Here is a 23,393-nt window from a genome sequence, read left to right on the forward strand (position 1 = left end):
AACGCACCAACTCAGTCATGGCCACAGGCAATGCACAGTCCACAGAGATGTGGAGTGGAATGTTAGCAGATCGGGGTACCTGCATTGTGCTGTGGAAAGTAGGGCGAGGAGGAGTTAGTTCTATGACAACGCAAGAGCATCTTTAAAAAGAGAATGTGACCGTTTGAGCATTGTGGGTTGAGAGATCCCGAGTGTCTCAGTGTCCATGTGGTGTATGCAGCAGGTCGCAGGTGATTGGAGTGGGAAGTTAGGAAGGACTGACTTTCTCTGTTAGCAGTGGAGACTCAGAAGGTTAGCGTGTGTGTGTGTGTGTGTGTGTGTGTGTGTGTGTGTGTGTGTGTGTGTGTAAAAGGGTGGCTTTGTGGCATGTGTCTTCTTTCCCCTCTGTGTGGATTCTAAGGATGGAGCTGAGGCTGTCTTGGCAAGTGCTTTACAAACACCAAGCCATCTTGCCAGCTCTTCATTGCAAAAAACTGAGAAGCCATGTGGCAAGACCACTTGGTTGAGAAAAACTAAATGAGGGAGGATTGAGGAGGAGCAGGATGGGAGATTTTCGGGTGGGGATGTTATCGCAGTGCCTAAGGTGAGACTCAGCTGTGGTAGAATGGACAGGAGATGGATGGATAGGTTTCTTGGCATGAGTGGGCTCACTAGAGTTAGACAGCCCTTAGAGTCTGTGAGTGACGTAAAGTTCCTTGGAAGCAGCAGGCTTGTCCTGTGTGTCACCTGGCACCTGCCATTGTACCTAATAATGTTTGTTGCAAGCACAGAGGGAAGGGATTTAATGACTTTGGATATATTCTCAGGGGTCACTGTCAGGGAACAAATGACCACAGTTAGGCCTTGGGGTTGATGCCTGCAATCCCAGCTCTCAGGAGTGAAAGGCAAGAAGGTCAGGATTCAAGGCCGGCCATCTCCAGTTACTTAGCAAGATAGAGGGCTGCTCGCGTGGGCTAAGGAGGCCAAAGCAAAGTCAGATCCCTGTAAACGCAGTAACTGGACAGCACTCTTCTCTCCAAGGTTCTGTGTACTAGGACTGTGAAAGTGGCCCAGCAGGTTTGTTCTAGATCTGGTAGCTGAACCCAGTGATCTACTTCCTGCTTCTTGACTGGGGAGGCCTTGCACCCTATTGTGGGATTGCCTTTGAGAGTCTTTGTCAGCTGGCTTTGTTTGGAGTGTTGTTGAGCTGTGCTCCTGGGGAGCCTTCAGACTGGAGGCAGCAGGAGCAGCAGCTTTCATGATTCGCCCTTGGAAACACACACTTGAACCTGGAGGGACACAACCCACACTTGAGAGGATTTGGTTCTGTTCTTTGGAAAGAAACATATTCAATACTTTATGAACCTATTTTTCAAATACATTTCCAGCGGATGAAGCACCCTGAGAAAACACAGCAGTAGGTAAGTGGGGAGAAGGCTTGGGTCAGAGCCCCTCGGCCTTTCTCTCCCAGGGACCCTCCCTGGAAGGTGTGATTGCTCCTCCCAGAGCCTGAGGGCATCAGCAGTCTCCTCAGTGGGACGGGAAGGGGTCAGCCACTGCATAAGGAAAGCACCCGGGCCTGTAAGCTGCTAGAGGGCTGAGCGCTGCCGACAGTTAGCTTCCTGGTCCATCTTGTAGCTGGCTCGGCAGCGGCCGTGCAGTCTAAACATTCTTCCAAGTGGATCATGGGCGTCTGTCTCATGGACTTGCTGTGAGGAGTAAATGGGAATTCTTTTAGCATGATGCATGCATGTATTAAGCATGACTTAAAAAGTAGTAGCTTTAGGGCTCTACCTGGTCGTGTTCATTCTACTGTGTTTTTCGAGTATTGGGCCTAGGGTTTAGTTTATGTCTGGATGTTTCTTAGGGATTTTTATAAGGATGTTGATTATATAGGACATTATTAAGTGTTGGTTGTAGTTTTAGCTGTTAAAGGGTTCTCTTTATTGTTTTTTTTATATGCTTTTGGCAAGCTCTGACATTAAACATTTTCTTTTAAAAAATTTAAAATAAATTTTATTACTACTATTATTTTTTATAATAATATAGAGTGTTTGTGTTTGTGTACCACACATGTGCCTGGTGTCTAAAGAATCCAGAAGAGATCATTGGATTCCCTGGAATTGGAGTTACAGAAGGCTTTGAGCTGCTCTGTGGGTGTTGGGAATAAAACCTACGCCCTATAGAAGCTCTTTATTGCTGAGACCTTTCCAAGCCTTGATTTGTAAGGTTGGTAGAGTGACTCGTGCCTAGCCATACTTAGAGTACTTGGAAGGCGGGAGCAGGAGGGTCAGGAGTTCAAGGTCATCCTGAGCAACACACTGAGTTTAAGGCCAGACTGAGTACACACACACACATATGCACACACCTGAGTGCCCACACACGTTTATGTGCGTGGCACTCTGGTCACACACACGAAGTGTGTGTGTGTGTGTGTGTGTGTGTGTGATATCACTGTTGTAATTTTTTATTTTTACTTATTTACCTGTATGTTTGAATGTATATGTGACATGTGTGAAAGTGCCCAAGGAGGCTACAGGAGGGCCTCGGTTCACAGGCAGTTGTGAGCTGCCTGACATAGCTGGGAACTGAACTTAAGTCTTTTGCAAAAACTGTGTGCATTGACCATTAACCGTGGATTAATTAACCGTGGATTGATGCTGTCTTCAGCCTCTGGGCACTCCTTTTTGGAGGCAGGTAATTTTACATTCTAATCAAATTGAGTTTTTCATGCATAAAGTAAGTGCTTAGGAATGAATACATTAAGAAAGATTCTGTGCTGAAAAGACAGCTCAGTGGCTGACAGTCCTTTCTAACAGACATGAGGTTTTGCCTTAGTTTTTGGCACCTATGTAAAAAGCTAGGCACTGCTGGGAGGCGGAAATAGGTAGATCTGGAGGCTTGTTGGCCTGCGGTGGAATGAGAGACCTGTCTGGAGCATATGGTGGAGAGATAGATGTAAACTCCTGACTGCCCTGTCTCTGACAGGGAGGTGGAGGAGGCAGAGGAATCAGCTGACTGAGCCCTCCTCTGGCTTCTGTGTGCGCATGCATGGACAGGTGCCCTCAGCACACATGTGCACACACACACATGTAATACACAACATACCATTACCATATGTTCCTTCTGTGGTGTTGTAGAGATGACTGGATTGCTAAGACAGTCTGCTCCTCTTCTGCAGGACCTGAGCTTGGCTCCCAGGAGCCAGGCCAGAGGCTCACACTGGTGACTCTGGTGTCACGGCATCTGACTTGTCCTCTGGCTCTGAGAGTACCGACCGTACATATGATATGCATAGTTTTGCCTTTTTTTTATTTTTCAAAAGATAAGATTGTTTCACCTTCTTTTCAGAACCTCTAATTGTTAAACAACACAGGATGTTTTCTCATTTCTTGTCTGTACTTGGTTATGCTAACTTCTTTAATCTGATCTTGCCTTAATGAAGTGTGAAAATGAGTTTAGACTATTCTGTCATGTTGGGAGGTGGTGCATGCCTTTGATCTTGGCTCTCAGGATGCAAATTTCCAGGAGTTTGAGGCCAGCATGGTCTACAGAGCAAGTTTCAGGACAGCCAGGACTATACAGAGAAACCCTGTCTTTAAAACAAACAAACAAACAAACCAAAAGGAATATACTGTCATAAAATTGCAAAGCTTCGTTAGTTTCTAGATTTTGAATCTGAAGAGAAATGGTGGCAGCTGAGATCTGAAATGCATCACACTGAATATTGACACGAGAGAGGTACGACAGTTGTCATCAGTGTTTGACCTGTCCCATAACTTTCTTTTTGTTGTTGCCAAAAGGCCTTGAGTATTAAAGATTTATTTATTCTTATTTGTGTGTGTGTGTGCCTGCATGAGTGTGTATATTACATGCATGTAGGAGCTCAAACAGGCCATAAAAGAAGAGAACATTTTGGTCCTGGGCACTGGAGTTACAGGCAGTTGAAAGCTACCATGTAGATTCTAGGAACAAAACCTGTGTCCTCTGCCTGTTTCTCAGGTCTTTTCTGTGTAGCCCTGACTGTCTTGGCTCCCGTGTGTGTGTGTGTGTGTGTGTGTGTGTGTGTGTGTGTGTGTGTGTGTGTGTGTGTGTGGGCTCCCGCTATGTACATGCTCTTGGAGTGTAGAGATGGAGATGTAACATTCCCGATAGCAGAATTTTTTTGTTGCCATATTTAAAAAGCGAGGTTGAAAGTGAACCAGCATCCCCAGTACTCACCTGCTTCCTGTCTGTAATTCCTTCTAGGCTGGTTGCTTTCATTTTAAGGAGTATTCATGGGCTGGAGAAATGGCTCAGCGGTTAAGAGCAGTGACTGTTCTTCCTGAGGTCATGAATTCAAATCCCAGCAACCACATGGTGGCTCACAACCATCTGTAATGGGATCTGATGACAGCTACTGTGTACTCATACATAATAAATAAATCTTAAAAAAATTAAGAAGTGTTCACCAACTTTGTTGGTGTGTAATTAACATGAATAGAGGGCATGTTTTTGGCACGCATACATCAATGAAACTTTATATAGCCTTACTAATAGACATGTTTATCTTCAGAAGTGTTTTTTCCTGCCCATTGGCAGACCCTCTCCCAGCCCTAGTTTAGTAGAGACCTCGTCTTGCTGCTCTCTCACTTGAGTACTTTGTGTCATACAGCAAGTACTTTCTTGCCTGCCCTCTGTCGCTTAGCGTGACCATTGTCAGGCTTCTCTAACGTCGGTCTATGCTTTTAATCGTTTCTGGTAGCGTTTATCCTACAGCATCTGGTTTGTTAGTAGACATTTGCGTTGTTTCTCCTGTGGACTCATATAGTCAGGAGCGGCGGGTATTTTCTAAGTAGCTCTGCTGTGTCACTCACTTTCGCTACCGCCAGGAGCAAGAGCCCTGGGTCCCCCACTTCTTCTCTTGAATCTTGACAGAGCTATTCCTTTTCAATATGTTGGCTGTTTGGGGCTTTCTGAAGTAATGACTTGCTGTGTAGCTCTGTGTGTGTGCATGCGTGTGTGCAGCACTAGTGTCTAAGCACAGAGCCATCTGCCCAGGCCCATCCCTCTCATTTGTTTTCTCTGACAGTCCCTTAAATGTATGTGATGTGGAGCACTGCCTGTCTGTTGTGTATGCTGACCATTTGATGTGTGTAGTTTTTCATGAAGTGCCTCTTAAGGATCTTTGGATCACATTTTTATTCTTTGAGGATTTTATGAAATGTATTTAGATCTTACTTCCTGCTCTTCCCCTAACTCCTCCCAGATCTGCCTCACTCCCACCTCCTTGATCCTCCCACCCATGGGTGAGTTTTAAGAGTTTCTCATATATGTTGGATCACAGCCGTTTGGGCTTTGTTCTTGGCTGTCCTGCCTCTGCCAGCAGCTATTGCAAGTGTGTGGCGTGCACGCCCGCCTGGGCTGGCCCAGAGTTCTCCACCACAGTCCTCTTTTGCCATCAGAGTCCTTTTGGTAAACATTTTGCTCTGTTGGTTTTTGTCATTCTTTTGACAATGTTTTTCACAGGAGACGTTGGTAATCTCAGTGAAGTCCAGCTTATTCTTTCAAGGATTATGCCTTTGGTGGTGCATATTTGAATTTCTCCTCTTTTTTCTGGGAGCTGTGTGTTTTGCATTGAGATCTGTGGCATTTTGAGTCCACTTTTTCGGAGGGTGTAATGACTACCTAGATTGTTTTGCTTGTGACTGTTCAGTTGGCAGGCACCATTTGTCACAACCTGTGTTTCTGCTTCATGGCCTCGGCTCTTCGGGCTGTCCGTTCCGTGACCCGCCAGTCCCTTTGCGGTTGCCCCGCTGCTTGGATCTGTAACTCCTGGAGGGTGGTCAGCCTGCCAGGGCCGCATGGCTGAAGAGCCGGTTTCTTTCCTTCAGAACCACCAGTGTCAGTAGCTCCTCAGCTGTAGTGGAGGCCTTGCCCCTTCCCCTCATGCTGAGTGGTCACTGGCTTGATCCTGTTAGGACTAGAAGACACTGGATATAAAACCCTCTTCTGATGTAAGCAAATATTTGAGTTGTTTACAAAAAGAATAACATTTGGAAATATTATTAAATAAGGTTTTTATGTTTTCCACAAATTATTATGTCATTAAAAACTATCCCGTATACTGATGCAGATTTCTGTGAGGTTAAAAGTCACAATATCCATATTTTTGTTAGCATATACTAATTCCATAAATTTAGCATTTTCATAGTGTACATACATAGTGTGGCTTGGTTATATTCACCTCCTGTTACTTTCTCCCACAAATTCTTTTTTTTCCTAAGTAGTCTCCCACTTTGGTGACCCAGGGTTCACTGGAGTTGTTAGAGGAGTGGGTGAGAGTTGCAGGAGCCACCTTACCAGTGACTGCATCACTGTAGAAAATGTCTCTGATCATTCACTGACCTCAGGCTTTGTGGTGTAATCCCTCAGAAGAGCAGAGGGCCCCCTGACCCCCCCTCTGCGGGATGTTGATGGCCCTTTATGGTGGCAGTCTTGTAGGAGTGTGTAGCAGTGCTATGCAGGTGTTAGCATCTCACTTCCTGCCCTCCCGCTCTCAGGTGCTCTGCGCCCTCTTCTGAGACACTGGCTGAGTGCTGGATGGTGGTGGGGTTGGGGGAGCTGGTGGCTGAGAACTGGATAGCTGGTTCCTTGCACTCACTGCTGACACATTTTCTGAGAGGCTTCTCTGAGCAAAGGCAGCCTTGCCACTGTTTTCTGGGAATAAGCACAAGCCTGAGGAAGGCAGTTTGATGGGCACATCCTGTCTGTTCAGAGAAGTAACAGCGACATCTTGTGCAGGAAGTCCTATAACCTCCAACTGTGGGCCTTTGACTGGGTTGACATAGCAGATAAAACTCTGTCTTTGAAGTGTGCAGTTGGTTACCTGCATGACAGACTTTTTCCTTGTTGTACCAGTAGGTGAGTCTTTCTTGGAGATTGGTGTCACTGCATAGAGGGTCCACAGCCAAGTCTAAGAACACCTTTTACCTAGCAAGCCTTTATAGCAAGGACTCTTTCAGCCCAGTTCCAGCTTGATTTTCTCCGTTCTGAGACAAAGGTGTAGGCATCATTGCTGCTAAGGCCACAGTATCTGGTTCTGGAGGACAAACAGCAGCAGTGATAGCTGCTGTCTTTTTTTTGGGGATTGCATGGGCCTTGCTGACGGACAGCTTATAGTGAGGTAGCTTCCTTTCTTGGCACGAGGTTTATTTATTTATTTATTTATTATTATTTTTTTTAAATAATCTGGTTTCTTGGAATGGCTTTACCTACCTGTACAGGGTATGTTTAAAAGTGTTTTATTTCTTTTCTTTTTTTTTTTTTAAAGATTTCTTTATTTATTTTGTATATGAGTGCACTGTAGCTGTCTTCAGACACACCAGAAGAGGGCATCGGATCCCATTACAGATCGTTGTGAGCCACCATGTGGTTGCTGGGATTTGAACTCAGGACCTCTGGAAGAACAGTCGGTGCTCTGAACCACTGAGCCAACTCTCTAGCCCAAGTGTTTTATTTCTTAATTATCAGGTATTAGATTTCTGTAGGACTTTTCTACAGGTTGCTAGTTTTGGTTGATCATCCTGACCACTCCATTTTTAGACAGGACCTCAGACTATAGATCAAGTTTGCTTGAAACTTTTAATAACCTTACTCCCTTAGTCTTCCAAGGGCCGAAAATGTAGTGCGAGCCACTTTCTGGCTTCAGTCACCATTAATTCTGATGTAACTTTAAAAGCTTCCCCAAAGAGAAGTTTACTAGAATAGTTGGGTAAAATGTTACAAAGCAGACAATATTGAGAAAGCACAAGTAAGTTGTGTGTGTGTTTAATTTTAACAATGGCAAATGCTTTATGTGATGAATTCAAATTCATTAATGTTCAAATAATGAATTTTACCAGCAGGTGGCAACACAAATCAATATTTAATTTTGTAGTATAACTAATAAGCAAGATACACTTTATTTTTCCCACCAGTAAACAATCGTGTGCTCATGCCCTTATAATATATGCTTTTTAAAAAGTGGATATAGAATTTATTAATGAAATGGTCTGGAACTCACAGATGTTCCCTGCTTCTGCCTCCTGAGTGCCAGGTATATAAAGACCCACACTGTCACACCTGGTCTTCTTGTGTATCTTAACGTGGCCCCAAATGTTTTAAGTAGCTGACAGTGAACTCCCGGATGCTGACAGTACAGGCGTGTGCCGTGGGGCCGTTTTTGCTCTTTTTCCCCCCCCCTAAGGACAGTCTTATTGTGCAGACCAGGCTGTAGACCTCAGACGCACAGAAATCTGCCAGCAAATGCTGAGCTCAAAGGTGTGGGCCGGCACACCCAGCTCTGCTCAGTGCATCCTAAAAGTGGGATGGGTTTTTGAGAGTTTGACTGTTGTTTTGTTTATTTTTTAAGCCAGTGCCTCACTGTGTTCTGAGGTTGACAGGACATTTCCTATGTAGAGCATGAAACTCATGAGGTAGATCAAGGTTGCCTGGGTCTCTTGACTGTCTTCCTTCCTCTGCTGCCAGCTTCTGGGATCACACACACGTGCCACTGCCCCCAGCTCCATTTTCAAACCGAGTGATGATATAGCTGTCAGGTTTATTACTTGGTGACTATAAAGGGTTTGTCATGGGCTTAGGAGCCCCTCCTCCATCCAGTTTTACAGGAGTCTAGACGTTAGGATTTACCAAAAGTACACAAACAGTTCTACATGACTCCCGTGATTTATTAACTAGTATTTATCAATATTTAGGTCTGATTCTCTTTGTTTGGCTAATAAAGTTTATTTGGTTTTAAGTCAAAGGATCGTCCTGACATCTTCGGCCCTCACTGTTGTGCTGTTCATTCACTTGTCCAGTTTTTCACTCACCGACAGGTCTTACTGTGTAGGCTAGGCCAGGTGCGGCTGCTGCCTCTGCCGCCTCTGCCCTAAGTGCAGGGATGACGGCCTGGCTGTCTTGGCATTGAGCTTTGTTGGGTGCACGGGGCAGCTTGAGTAGAGTCTCTACAGTGGGACCCTCCAGGGTCTAGGATATGAGGTCTTAACTCCATCAAGGCTTGGGATGACCTCAGGTGACACCCTGTTGAACAACTGGAGATTGTGGATTCTGTAATTGTATGTCCTCAAAATTCAACACGTGCCTTTGAAAGGTGCTAATGATAAGTAACCAATTTAAAGGAGGCCCCTTACACTTCCTCCCCACCCCTTCCTCCTTTCTTTCATTTTTCCAGACAGGGTTTCCCTGGGTAGCCCCTCGTTTCCCCTCCCTCTCTGGGATCAAAGTTGTGTGCCCCATTCCCGGCTGAAAGGAACTTCTCCATGGTGAGGTGAGCAGTCAGTGCTCTCAGCCCCTGAGCCCTTTCCCAGCTTTGCCTAATGCACTTTGACCCAGTGGCTTCTCACCATCTGCATCAGGGAGGTTCAGAGTCTGAGAGAGAATATTTGGCCTGGCAAGAGTATTTTTCAGGAAATGAGACAAACGGTGGTGCACACCTTTACTCTCAGCACACGAGAGGCAGAGGCAGGCAGATCTCTCCTTGAGGCTAGGACTACACAGTAGTGTCTTTAAAAAGAAAGACTGGAGAGGGAAGAGAAACAGGCAGGCCCTTGACATTAATGTGTACAACATGATATAACCTGTATATTATTATGGTGAATAATTAATTGGCAATTAGTACACTGACATGGTTGGCCAGCTATCATGTGAATCTAGTTTCTAACATTTTTTTGTCCAGAAACAGCTTTACCCTTAGGCAGTTGCACAGTTTCTTTCTATACTCTGGGGACTACCAGGCTACATTGAGTCTTCTTCTGCACATTGCATGGTAGAGAGAATTCCTGAATTTTGGTTTCTTTAAAAACCAGAAGTATTATAAAAATATGTTTTCATTTTAATCCCAGGTGTGGGTTGGGGGACTGCTTTGGACTGTCCGAAGCAGCAGCCGACTCTGATTTGCCTCATGCTCTAGCTGAGCGGTGTCTTGCCAGCTGCAGATAGTTTCCGTGCTTGTGTGGTGTTTGGAATTATATACCTATGAAGAGGGTATGTAAGGTAGAGCTCTTGGGTGAGGTGGGATGTAATGGTAGAGCTCTGATGGGTGAGGTGGGTGGTTGTTGGTTGTTCAGGGGGGTTGGTTGCAGTTGTTAGTAGTGATGCTCAAAGAAGAAACAAAAAGAAATTAAATTCAGAGATCTATCTTTTTGCTCTCTCCTTGTTTCCCTCTGTTTAATGATAGAGAGTGAATGGGGAAGGAGGATAAAAGGTGAGAAAAAGAACCCACAGCCAAAGCAAAGAAGAAGAAAAAGGAAAGAAATTAGATTCTGAGATTCTGCACCCCCCCCCCCCCAGCCCCAATCCTCCTTTCCTGTCTAGTTATAGAGGGTGAAACCAGGGAGATAAAGGGTTGGAAAAGAACCCACTGAGTAGCTAAGACTGGCTACATTTCATGTTTATAGAGTCATACAATAGTAACATACAATAGCAACGCTGTAGCTTCTTTCACTTAACACGATGTGTCTAAGGTTCATTGTAGAGCATAGACTGTGTATGGGGACTGCATTTATAGCACTTCCTCTCCTGTCTTCCCTCTCAGACTCCTCTGGCATCCCCCAACTTCCTCTCAAATCCAGGACCTTTTTATTGCTTCACAGACAAACACACACATCCATGCATAACACAGCTTGCTGAGCACACTCAGTGTTGCTGGGGTGTATAAACATATCAGGGACCTCCTCATTCCTGGAGAATTAGTCTCCTTCTCTCCAAAGTTAATTGATTATAGCTTTCTATTTATGGGCGACGTCTTGTTAGACTTCCCTCATCTGCTTTGGCACTGGTACTGGTATTGCTAAGGCAGCCATATTGGTGAGGTTTCCTGGGCTTGGTTTTCCCTGTAATGGAGACACTGCCGAGCAGCAGGCATCTCAGTCCTCTGGCTCCCTGTACCCGGGCTTTAGCTGGGGGGTTGTAAACGTGTCATTCGGCTGGTGAAATTGTAGACATGCGTTCACATTATTCTTACCAAATATTGTTCCTTTTCTATATTTCTCTATTATGTGTGCTCACATGTGAGCATGTGAGAGGGGTGTGTGTGTGTGTGTGTGTGTATGTGTGTGTAGATCAAGGAGTGAGCGATTGATTTGCAGGAGTCAGTTCTTTTCTTGAGGATCAAATTCAGATGGTCAGCCTCAACAGCGAGTATCTTAAGCCGCTGCTTTGCTAGCTCTTAGCATGTTTTATAAAATGAGAAATGCTAAAGAAATTTTACTGATAAAATTTCTATATTTTGTTAAATACATTAAAAATTGGTTTATTTCATACTTGTAGCTCATTTTACAAAAGTGATTGAGTTGGAAAAATTTTGAGTGTGTATGATGTATATGCCTGTGTGTGTAGTGTGTGTGTGTGTGTGTGTGTGTGTGGGTGTGAGTGGAAGCTAATGGTTGACACTGGGTGTCCTCCCTGATTGCTGCCACTTTATTTATGGAGGCAGGAACTCCAGCGGAACCTGTCTTGCCAGTTTCCAGCAGAGATGGTCTGTTTCCTCCCCTAGCTCTGGGATTGCAGTGAGGCCGCACATTCTCTTGGCTTCTGTGTAGGTGTTGGGGTCTGAGGTCTGGTCCTCATGCTTCCTTCCATGGCAAACACCTTGTCTACTGAGCCATCTTCCCATCCCTAAGCTGGTTGAAACATTGTGTTAGAACAACCTTCTTATGGCTGCAACCCGTTAATACAGTTCCTCACGTTGTGGTGACCCCAACCATAAAATTATTTCGTGCTGTCTCATAACTAAGTTTCTTACTGTTATGAATTGTAATGTAAATATCTGCTATTTTTGTTGTCTTAGATGACCTTTGTGAAAAGGCTGGTCAACCCCTAAAGGGGCTGCTTACCCACAGGCTGAGAACCGCTGTGTTAGAAGCATTAAGGCGAGAGATGCTGAGTAAAATAGAACATTAGCTTCTGTGCCTTGCTCCCCTATGCCATCAGCGATGTGTGGGTGTTGGTGATTCTCGGGGAGGGAAGAGCGAATGCAGACTGTCTTTTGAGAGCATAGGAGTTGATATTTCTCCTCAAATGTAAAACCACTCCTGACACAGTGCAAAGCAAGAGAAGTAAGAGTAAGCTTCAAGCAGATGAGCAAGATTGCGCAGAGACCACCGGCTTACCTGAAAAAAATACATGGCATCTTGTAAAAAGGTTTACTTTTTATGTATGTGAGTGTTTCGTCTGCATGTGTGTAGGTGTACCACACGTGTGCCTGTGAAAGCCAGAAGAGGGGGTTGAATCCCCTGGAATCAGAGTTACAGATGGTTGTGCACCACAGATAGGAACCAAATGGGTTTTCTGCAAGAGTGTTTTCATCTGGTAGTGTGGTTAGTCACTCCAGTCCCTAAAGCACCTTACTACGACACAGTATGCATAGGAGTGGATTTTGAAAATGAAACTTGCTAATCATTAATTTGCTTCTTAAGTTTTTAGGGATGTGGAAGGGCCACAGAGCAAAGTGCATGTGTATGTAATATAGGTATATGGATATGTGCGTGTGCCCCTAAATAGATAAGTGTACCCTCCTCAGCCTGTATAAAAGACTCTTCTTGGGTAATTCTAGGTAGAAAGATGGAGCAATAGTGTAGGATGTGGGCTATATACAGATTTTTTTTTTTGTAACTTTTTGAATTTTTTTTACATTGACACATTAAGAGAAAATCTTACAGGATCTTGCAGTTCTGAATGTGTTTCTCAGATGTGCTGATGTGCCCACAGGAACTGAGGGCCATTGTCTTGTCTCTCCAGGACACTAAGGCTCATCCCTGTAGTCTTTGCATCCTGTGGCCTCACCACCGCTGTCTGCCCTCTTTGTTCCTTCTGTTTACCTGGTCCTTGTGGGACTGATCTCCTGTCTCTGTGCTTGTGCTGACCACAGTGCTTATGGCATTGTCTGTCTGCTTTTCCCCTCCATGGGTTTGTGTCTTCACGGGTACAGCGGGAGATGTCTTCACTGTCCCACGTCTAGCAGAATATGTGGTTCAGGATTGGCATCATTGCATTATTTTTAGGAATAAAAGTATCTGAACTGTTTGCTGCAGGGTGCAGCCGGGTGGGTAGGGAAAGACTCTGCTTGTGGATGCGATTATGTGGGTCTGCTTTAGAGTGGGTAACACTCTATATAGACATTTTTATTCTTAAAGTCTGAAAAACATGAGACAGTTTAGAATCCTCGAATCAGCTGTTTTCCTCATAGCTAGGTCTCAGGTTGATTGTCAGAATCTTCCTTAGTCCTTATACCAGTGGACCTGTTTTTACCCTTCTTCAACCCTGAGACATTTAAGCTTTACTCTCTGAGGCAGAGGAACAGTGAATTTCTGCTCACCAACCAGATCTATTGATCTACAAAAAATACGTTGTATTGGTTTTCGTGGAAGACGGTAGGACTTAGATCATGCACATATTTATGCAGTTTCCAGTGAAAGCTCTAACAGATGGCTCAGAGCTTTAAACTTCCATTCACATAAAACTGAAGCACCAAGTTCTGAAGAGTTGAATCACCAGGAACTCCAGTAGAGCAGCTCACCCAGGAACCCTGCTGACACCGGCTTGCACGGAATGAGCTGTTGGGTTAACTAGAGGGTTTATTGTTTCAGCGCATCTATGCATTTTAAAAAATGACTTGATGTAGCTGCGGGGTGGTGGTCCACTCCTGTAACTCCAGCACTTTCTGAGGCATAGGCAGGCGGATCTCTGTGAGTTTGAGGCTAGCTTGGTGTACAAAGCAAGTTCCAGCAAGTCTAAGCTACACAGAGAATCCTGTCACAACACACACCCCCTCCAAAAAAACACTTGATATACTGTCCATATTTTAGTGCGTGGCCACCCCGTATCTTCAGCAAATGCTTATTGACTTGCCTGAAACAATCTTCAGTTCTTCTATGTTGGTGGTTTTCGGGCTGGAGAGATGGCTCAGCGGTTAAGAGCGTCCGACCGCTCTTCCAGAGGTCATGAGTTCAATTCCCAGCAACCACATGGTGGCTCACAACCATCTGTAAAGAGATCTGATGCCCTCTTCTGGTGTATCTGAAGACAGCTACAGTGTACTTATATATAATAAATAAATAAACCTTTAAAAAAAAAAAAAGCCCCCCCCTATGTTGGTGGTTTTCAACCTGTGGGTCATGATTTCTTGGAGGGTCAAACAAATCTTTCACAGGGGTCACATAAGACCATTGAAAAACACAAGATATTTACATTATGATTCATAACAGTAGCAAAATTACAGTTATGAAAGAGCAACAAAAATAATTTTATGGTTAGTGTAATGGTTTGAATATGCTTGGCACAGGGAGTACACGATTTGGAGGTGTGGCCTTGTTGAAGTAGGTTGGCCTTGTTTGGAGGAAGTGTGTCACTGTGGGTGTGGGCTCTTAAGACCTTCGCCCTAGCTGCCTGGAAGCCAGTCTTCTAGCAGCCTTCAGATGAAGATAGAGAACTCTCAGCTCCTCCTGCACTATGCCTTCCTGGATGCTGCCATGCTCCTGCCTTGACGATAATGGACTGAATCCCTGAACCTGTGAGCCAGCCCCAGTTAAATGCTGTCCTTTATAAGACTTGCCTTGGTCATGGTGTCTGTTCACAGCAGTGAAACCCTAACTAAGACAGTTGGGGTCTCCCCAACATGAGGAACTGTATTAAAGAGTTGCAGTATTAGGAAAGTTGAGAACAACTGCTCTAAGAGAAGATGGAATTTTGTGATTGAAATGTTAAAAGCATTAAATAAGTTGGGTTCTTTTTGTAAAACTGAAATGTACTTTTTGAGAACATAGGCCTAGAACTCTCTTTCACAGGTACTGGTTGACCCTCCTCCCGCAAAGGTGCAAGTTCTGTGTCTGTGGGAAATGGGGCAACACAGAAGGTCCTCAAACAGGACAGTAATGGGATCAGTTATTTTCAGAGACTTGGCTCTGCAGGAGTGTGAACCAGGATTAGAACAGTGGGAGGCAGTGCTGGGTCAGGATTCATCCGCCCGCCAGGATGGAAGAATACAGGTGAGAACTGTTTATTTTTAATAGAAAACTCAAGCCTTTTAGCCATGTAGATTGGTTATGAAACTCTCTTAGTGAACTCTATAATACTGGGAATATACTGTATAGGTTTAAATAAAAGGATGCAGACATTTGCATTACCCTTTGGTAATCCCCTCCCCACACCCTTTGCCTCCCTTGGATTCTCCTGCATTGCCCCAGCAAGTGTTAAACTCGGCTTCATGCCGGTTTCCCCTCAGCTCCCCTGACTCAGGGTTACAGGTGTGCAGTGCCACACTGTCCTCTAGTTTCTACTGATTACCTGTGTGTGAACATTATTTTGCACATAAAAATTCCCATTTTGAGCTGTGTGAATGGCTGTGAGGACATGAGCACTTGTAGGTAAGGTGAGGAGAAGGTTTTTTTGTAGCTATGAGGGAGAGCATAGCCCTCAGAGGCTTCTGGAAGGGTCTGAAGGACTGAACTGTGCCATGAGAGAGAGGAGTGATGGGAGTAGGGGGCAGACAGACAGGCAGGACAAGAGGACACATGGGCAAAGTCACTTTGTTAGAAGCTCCTGGGCTGCAGAACTTTACTGCAGGGGTGGTGTGGGAAGATGGGGGGTGGGGGAGCAGAGGGAGGGCATGTAAGGAGCCAGGAGGCCAGCTTGTGGTTTGGTGTGGAAATAGGCACCTCAGCCATTTGTCCTGTGTTTCTTTGGGTCCTGACACCGGACACTCAGGCTGAGGCAGGGACCCAGATAGAGAGCTCCAAGCCAGCATGCAAAGCCGGAGTAAAAAAACATCAGAGCAGAGACGGGCTTATGTGACAGAAGGTTTCAGTAGAAGAGAGAGGATAATGTGGGGTGAAAACAATGAGAATTTATCTTTGGAATTGTCAAGGGATAATAAATGACAGAGAACAAGAACATGAACAAAAGTCCATTCTGCAGAAGAATGTGTTCTTACACGCTCAGGGAACGTGAGCCTCTGCGTGTGTGGAGGAGCAGGAGAGACGCCCAGCCGGTCGCCCAGTTGATTTGCTGGGAGTGATTTCAGTAGTGCTTTCTAAAATTTGACTTGATACAGAATTTATTTTCCTCAAAAAAATAGTATGACAGACTATTTTGAGCTCTGAGGAGAGAAGCAGCCAGCGGGCAGTTTTCAGACTTCGTTGGTGGTGGTGAGGAGCCGCAGCTGCAGTCGTAAATCCCCTGTGTACCTGTGTGCAGCACTTCCTCATGCGCAGCCATGGATGCCCTTACACGGTGTGTGCAGCTAGTTACAGTACTGGGTACTTAATGATACTTTAGTTTGTACATGGTAGATGTATGTGTAGAATCTAGGATTAGGTGTAGCGCACAGTTTGAATTTTACAGGCTGCTGTGGGTACAGTCAGTCTGCCAGAGCCGTCAGTCCCAATCACCATGGCATGGCCCACGTGATTATAAGCACGCCATGAGAACATACAATTTCTGCTTACAAAAGGAGTGCTTATATCGAACTTGAGTAAATTCAGAACAGTAGAGAAAAGGTACGGTCTCTAATGTGCAGTTGCTTTGAGCACGAGTTCACCCAGAATCTTTTAGAACACTATCGACATGTTTAAGGCCTCAGAAAGACATGCATTGAGCATTACAGGGAGCGCAACCTCTTTGACACTTTTTCCCTAAGGGTTTTTTTTCTGTTTACAGTACGGTAACGGAGGTCAAGCCTGGAAGGTACAGATGAGAGGGAACGGTGTCTGTTATGTGCACTGACAGACGCACTCTGAGTTAGGATTCGGTGCAGTGTAGTCGGTGTCTTACCCATCACCCTCTGCTGTTCATCTGTAGTCCCAGGCCACAAGCTTCCCAGAGGCACTACCGTGCCTTGCTTTACAGAGGAAGCTGATTGCTTCTATGCACCCTATGTTAACTCTTTAAACCACAAAGCCTGTTTTTTGCTTTTTCCTTTTGTTGAAATATCCTAAAATGTAAGGATGGTTTTGGGATCAATTTCTTGTTTTCCTACCTCCCAAGTGTTTTCTTTACACTTGGCAATAAGACTGGTTTTCTTTTTTTAATTTATGTGTCATTGTTACTATGTGTGTTTATGTGTGTATGTTCCATGTATTATGTATGTTGTGTATGTTCCTATGTGTAGGCATGTGACATGGTGCCTGCGTGGAAGTCAGAGTAGGACTTTAAGGAGTCAATTTCTTTTCTTTTACCTTGGGTCCCAGGAGTTTGAACTCTTGCAGGTTTTGGTGACCTGGTAATAAGGTTTTCTTGTTTTAAGAAAAGCTTCATCATGTTCACCCTAGCAGGTGGAATGGTATTTTTACTTATAAAATTTTCAGTAGTAAGATTGCAGTAAAATTTATTTTAGGAGGTAGGGCCTCATGACTCACACCTGCAGTCTGAATACTAGGGAAGTTGCTGGGTATTCGAGGCCAACTTAAGATATATTATGAGGTGATGCTCCATGTCCTTCAGTAATTTATTAGTTACATTTTCTTCATCTTGAAAAAGACCTAGGTAAGCCTACTTCTATCATCTCTTTTACATTAAAAGATAAGACTGACTGTATGTATGGCAGCACACACCTTTGAGCCCAACATCAGGGAGGCAGAAGCAGGCAGAGCTCCCTGAGTTCAAGGCTAACCAGATCTACACAGTGAGTTTTGCAGGCTAGAGCTACATAGTGAGACCCCTGGCTTGAAAATACAAAATATAAAAAATGAAAACAAAGAAACAGACAAGTAAGCCCTGTAAGATCTTACAGCAAGATGAGCCCAGTATTAGAGGAGCTTGTCATCAACTAGAAGGCCTGAGACAAACCCCAGAGCCCACTTGGTGGGAGGAGAGAGTCCTGAGCTCTGCAGTAGCGTCTGAGGAAGCTCCATAGGCCGCCTGCCACCTTCCTTATAAACCAACAAACAGAAAAAGGAACTTAAGAGTATGCGTGTGCCCTCTGAAGCAGATTCTAAAACACCAAACTCTTCATTTGAATTCCTTTGTGTCTCTTCCTTATGAAGCACCAGTTGCTGTAAATGGGAGGAAGACGCCCCCTTTTCAGGGTTAGGGCTACAGAGGCCACGACACTGCATTTGTTTTCATGTTCAGATTCAGTTTATGGTCAAATATTTCTCTTTTCAATGTTTAACCATGTTTCTCTCTTGTTGATATTGTTTTCTCTTAACTAAATGCTAGCTTGATTTTGAGAAATTTAAATTGTCAAAATGGATTGCAGATGAAGACATTTTTGAAGGACTGGATTAAATGCTTTATCTGAAGACGGTGCCTTACCAGCAAGAGGGCAGCAGTTAGCTTCTCTTTGTAACTCTTCCCCTTGTTCTCAGATTTCAAATGAATGCCAAGTGTGTGGTTTATTTATTTCTGCTTTGAGCAGAAGATGATGGGTCTCGGCTTGTATGTTTCACAATTTCTACCTTTGGGCTGGAGAGATGGCTCAGTGGTTAAGAGCATTGACTGCTCTTACAGAGGTCCTGGGTTTGATTCCCAGTCAGATATAGATCTGACCTGACCTATATCATGACCACCTGGAACTCCAGTTCTAGGGTACCAGATGGCTTCTTCTGGCTTCCATGGGGACTTAAATACACATGATATTTAAACTCAGGCAGGCACGCGTACAAACACATAAAATAAATAAATCTTTGGGCATTTCCACCTAAGTAGATTGTTTCTAGGGAAATGTCATTTGCAACAGTAATTCATAGTTCCTATGGCTTTTATTTATGCTGTACTCAAGGAAGTGTATAGAGGCAGATGGCCCTCCAGGGTCTGATTACATCCATTAGAATCGCAAGACCTAACAAAACAAAGTGACAGTGTTTGCTTTTTTTCCCTCTGAAAAGTGAGAAAAGGCAAGAAGTACAGAAGAGAGTTGTCATGATTCTAATGGTTTCAGAAATGTCAGATATCAGTATCTTTATAAAAAGTATCTGTCCCCCACCCCCCAACCCCCAGATGCTGTGGATGGAAACCAGGGCCCTTATGTGTACCAGGTGGCCAGTCTTCTCTCTCTGAGCCACGCCCTCAGCCTGTGGTGTTTTGTATCCCTCTTTAAAACGTTTATAACCAAAACATTGAAGTGCCATTTTGGCACAGGATCTTGGTTTTGAACAGGTTAGCTCTTTGTACTTCCTGTTTTAAAAGCAAGACGCACACTTTCCACATGTAATATGTTCCTATTAAACTACCTTTCTTTGTCCAGTATTTCCACTCTTACTTTCCCACAAATTTTGCTTCCTCTGAAGCCCAAACTTCCTTGTTTAGCATTTTCTCCACACCTTTACTTCCTTTTTGTTCGTTTCAGTCTGCAGCAGTGTGTCAGAGCGCTCTGCGGGAGGGAACTGGTCAGTGTCACTGTGGCCTGTGTGCATTGTGAATAAACTGGTCCTCCTGTTGTCCTGCCCTTGGCTGGAGTCCTGCAGCAGGGAGTCCCGACTTTCCCCCGAATCCCACAAAACAGGCTAGGTGACACAGGAATGGAGAAGATCCTAGGTTTGTCTGCAGATATTCTAAGAACACTTGTTTCTCAGAGCTTCCAGTGGCACTCAGCACTCAGATGGCTGAGGCTGCAGGATTGCTTCAAGTTTGAGGCTAACCTACATAGTAAGACCCCTGTCTAAACAACAAAACCAGCCAACTGAATGAAAAAATGAAGACAGCAGGGATGTGACCCTGTGGAAGCAGCAAAAAGATGTTTATTGTAGACAGAAGGGAGAAGCAGGCAGAGGAAGAAGTCCAGGCTGAACATGGACGGCAGACTAAATAGGGCCATGAGAGGACAGAACAGGAGGGAAAGGGAGAGGGAGTGGAATGGGCGGCTTGGGGTGGGGAGATGGGGTGGTGCTGTAGGGGACTGGACATAACAAGACACCTGCAGAGCCAAAATGGCTGACTTTTAGAAAATGAGGTGAATTAGAAACCCAGACCCTGGGAAGGGTAGGGATGGGGTGGAAAGTCTGGGAGGGGCCACAGGCACTGAGTGAAACCTACTAGTAACAACTAATGAACCCAAGCAATCAGTGCTCCCCCCCCTCCCCCAAAGAGCTGCTGGTCTAAGATAAGCTGGTGGCTATGGCTATGGCCTTTGGAATAATGTGATGAACTAGCAGGCAGCAGGAGTTTTATTAAATAAATATCCTATTTCTCTTTATCCAAGGATTTCAGAAACTCAGAGAATAGAGAGATGAAAATAGACATTTGGCCTAAACCATTTTGAACAGTGTTTCTTGCTAAGTTCTAGGGTCTAGACCACACTGATAGATGATAGTTCATCTCTAGACCACATTGACAGCTGATAGTTTATCTCTAGACTACACTGATAGCTGATAGTTCATCTCTAGACCACACTGATAGCTGATAGTTCATCTCTAGACCACACTGATAGCTGATAGTTCATCTCTAGACCACACTGATAGCTGATAGTTCATCTCTAGACCACACTGATAGCTGATAGTTCATCTCTAGACCACACTGATAGCTGATAGTTCATCTCTAGACCACACTGATAGCTGATAGTTCATCTCTAGACCACACTGACAGCTGATAGTTCATCTCTAGACCACACTGATAGCTGATAGTTCATCTCTAGACCACACTGATAGCTGATAGTTCATCTCTAGACCACACTGATAGCTGATAGTTCATCTCTAGACTACACTGACAGCTGATAGTTCATCTCTAGACCACACTGATAGCTGATAGTTCATCTCTCATCTTTAGCTGAGTGTTGGTCTTTTAAAATGGCGCACTTTTGGGGTTGGGGATTTAGCTCAGTGGTAGAGCGCTTGCCTAGGAAGCGCAAGGCCCTGGGTTCAGTCCCCAGCTCCGAAAAAAAGAACTAAAAAAAAAAAAAATGGCGCACTTTTTGATTTAACTCTAGGAAAGCTGTTAGTGTTGCTCTTAGGCAAAGATGTCCTGGTTCTCGGGGCGTGGTCAAGATGTGGCAGTCAGTCATGGTAGCTGGGGTGGCTCTGCTCCACCATGCTTGTGTGGGTCGTTTGTATTAAGGCTCTGAACATAGAACGAAAAGCGGAAGAGACTTTTACACATTCTTCTCTCTCTGTTGGCCATCTTATTGTATCATCAACTGAGAAAGGAAGAGTTCACTCTGTGGATAACTTGTTGGTGTTTAATATGCAAGCGTGCATGTTTCTCCTGGTCCCATAAAGGATTTAACGAGGTAGCCCTGATGAGGAAGGCTTTGTGGTCTGAGAGGAGATGCCTCTTGCTTGTGAACGGAGTGCACCTGATGCTGCCTCACCGTCTCCCACCTCTGGACATTTTCACTGCTCACAACTCTGTATGCTGTCAGGAGAGAGTCAGGCTTTGGAATTAGACCAAAGCCATCGGGTTCCAAGTCCCCTCAATAACCCGGGGCAGGGGTTCGGGTGCTTAGTGTCTTAGGTTTACTGCGTTTGACCTATGGACTTGGAGCCAAGAAGAGGAGTTTGTGATAATGGAAGGAGTTCTCTGAGCCACAGTTGGCCGTGTGTCACATCCAGCCCTGTGAACCATGAGCCAGCCCAGTTGAGTCCCGAGCTTCATGACGTGCCCCCATTGTGCCACTGTGAGCAGACAAACAGCTGACATTACCCCTGACATGATTTCGATATGGGTGCCCTCTTGGGTTTGGATTATAATAAAGTTTTTCATTTTGAATTTCTTTTCAGACTTTAAAACCTTTTTATTAAATTCTTTTTTTAAAAGATTTATTCATGTATTATATATAAGTACACTGCAGCTGTCTGCAGACACACCAGAAGAGGGCATCAGATCCCATTACAGATGGTTGTGAGCCACCATGTGGTTGCTGAGAACTGAACTCAGGACTTCTGGAAGAGCGTTCGGGGCTCTGAACCGCTGAGCCATCTCTCCAGCCCCTTTATTAAATTCTTATACCAAATTTTTCAAAATGGTATTTCTCCAGTTTGTAAACCTACCTTAAAGAACAAGTTTTATTTTTTCTTTCTCTATAGTGAAAATGTTTGGAATATTTGTTTTTCCTATGTAGTAATTAATTGAATAAAATTATCAACAGTATTTTTGTCCATTGGGGAATATTAAGATTAAAATCTTAACTTTGACAAAATAATTTGCTTTCAGTACATAATTCTGCTGTAGTATAGATATTGGTTATACTTTTAATTTTCTTAGAGAAGTATGAAAATTAAGATTTTTTGTTTTTGGGGCTGGGGATTTAGCTCAGTGGTAGAGCCCTGGGTTGGGTCCCCAGCTCCGAAAAAAAGAAAAGAGAAAAAAACAAAAAAATCTTTTTGTTGTTGTTTTTTTGTTCAGGAGGAGAATTATGGGATTGTGAGTTGAGGCAAATAAGAGGTTTTAGACTTTCGTTCTTCATGGCTCACATGTAGATTTGATGCCACACAGAATTAAATGTTAGTCCTTGGCATGGTCTTTAATCTTATGTAGTGTAAGCTTCTAAGTCTGTTTATGTTAGCTACTTGTGTTTCGGCCCTAAGGATAGTTGAGGCACACAAAACCTTTACAGTGCATTCTGTTGTGCCTGCTCCTTTGTTTCCATAAACAATAGCCACAAATCAATAATGGGATTATTTTAGCCATAAGTAAAAACAAAATTGTGGTGTTTGTAGGGAAACAAATAAATGGGAGATAATTATCCAGTTAAGTCAGTTTTAGAAAAATGAATATTTTTTTCTTACGTGTGGTTTCTGGATTTTATGTAGATGACTGGAACCGTGTATATGTATGTTCCTATGATGGAAGACACACATGACCTTGTCAGGCAATACAGAGACAAAGTGAGAGTGGTGCTGAAGGGCAGGCCGGCTGTGAGGAGTGTGAACATGAACAGTTACAGAACCGTGTACAGTGAATTCACACTGAGGAGGAACACAGAGAAGGAAAGGTGTCTGTTGATGAGACAGCATCTGTGTTCTCCTGAATCTTTTGTGTCTGTCAGTCATAGACGATGCATGTCTGCGCATCCGTATCTCAGGGTTACTATGGAAAGCAGCTCATGCTGTAAGACCAATTCCTATGTGTATTTTGTGGATGGAGAGAAGGCACGGCTGGTGAAGTGCTTGCTATGCAAGTACAGACAGCAGACCTGGTACAGTGGATGTGCCTAATTCTTGCAGGGGCAGTGGAGACTAGAGCAGCCTGGGTTTGCAGGCCAGCACAGCTGCTGAGTTCTGCTCAGTGAAAGATTCCTTCACACAGTCACATGTGAAACAACGGAAGATATTTGACCTCTCTAGATGTACACTCATACCTGGAAACACCTCCCCCACCCCACACCCACCCCACACCCACCCCACACCCACCACATACAGGTTAATTTTAATTTGATTCAGGCATAAAGTTTCTCTTTCTAAGTATTTGTTGTGTATCATTTTTGATGGATGGATGCCTTGTGC

At 44.3% G+C, this 23,393-nt stretch overlaps 1 protein-coding gene across 15 annotated transcripts in view; it reads left to right on the forward strand.

Annotated features, from left to right (window-relative positions):
• The window catches only part of Srpk2 (SRSF protein kinase 2), a 191,363-nt gene that overhangs the window by 28,578 nt on the left and 139,392 nt on the right, over nucleotides 1-23,393 (forward strand). The gene's annotated exons all lie outside the window — the stretch shown is intronic.

Source organism: Rattus norvegicus, chromosome 4 (genome assembly GCF_036323735.1).
Source record: "Rattus norvegicus strain BN/NHsdMcwi chromosome 4, GRCr8, whole genome shotgun sequence".
In the NCBI taxonomy this organism is placed as follows: Eukaryota; Metazoa; Chordata; class Mammalia; order Rodentia; family Muridae; genus Rattus; species Rattus norvegicus.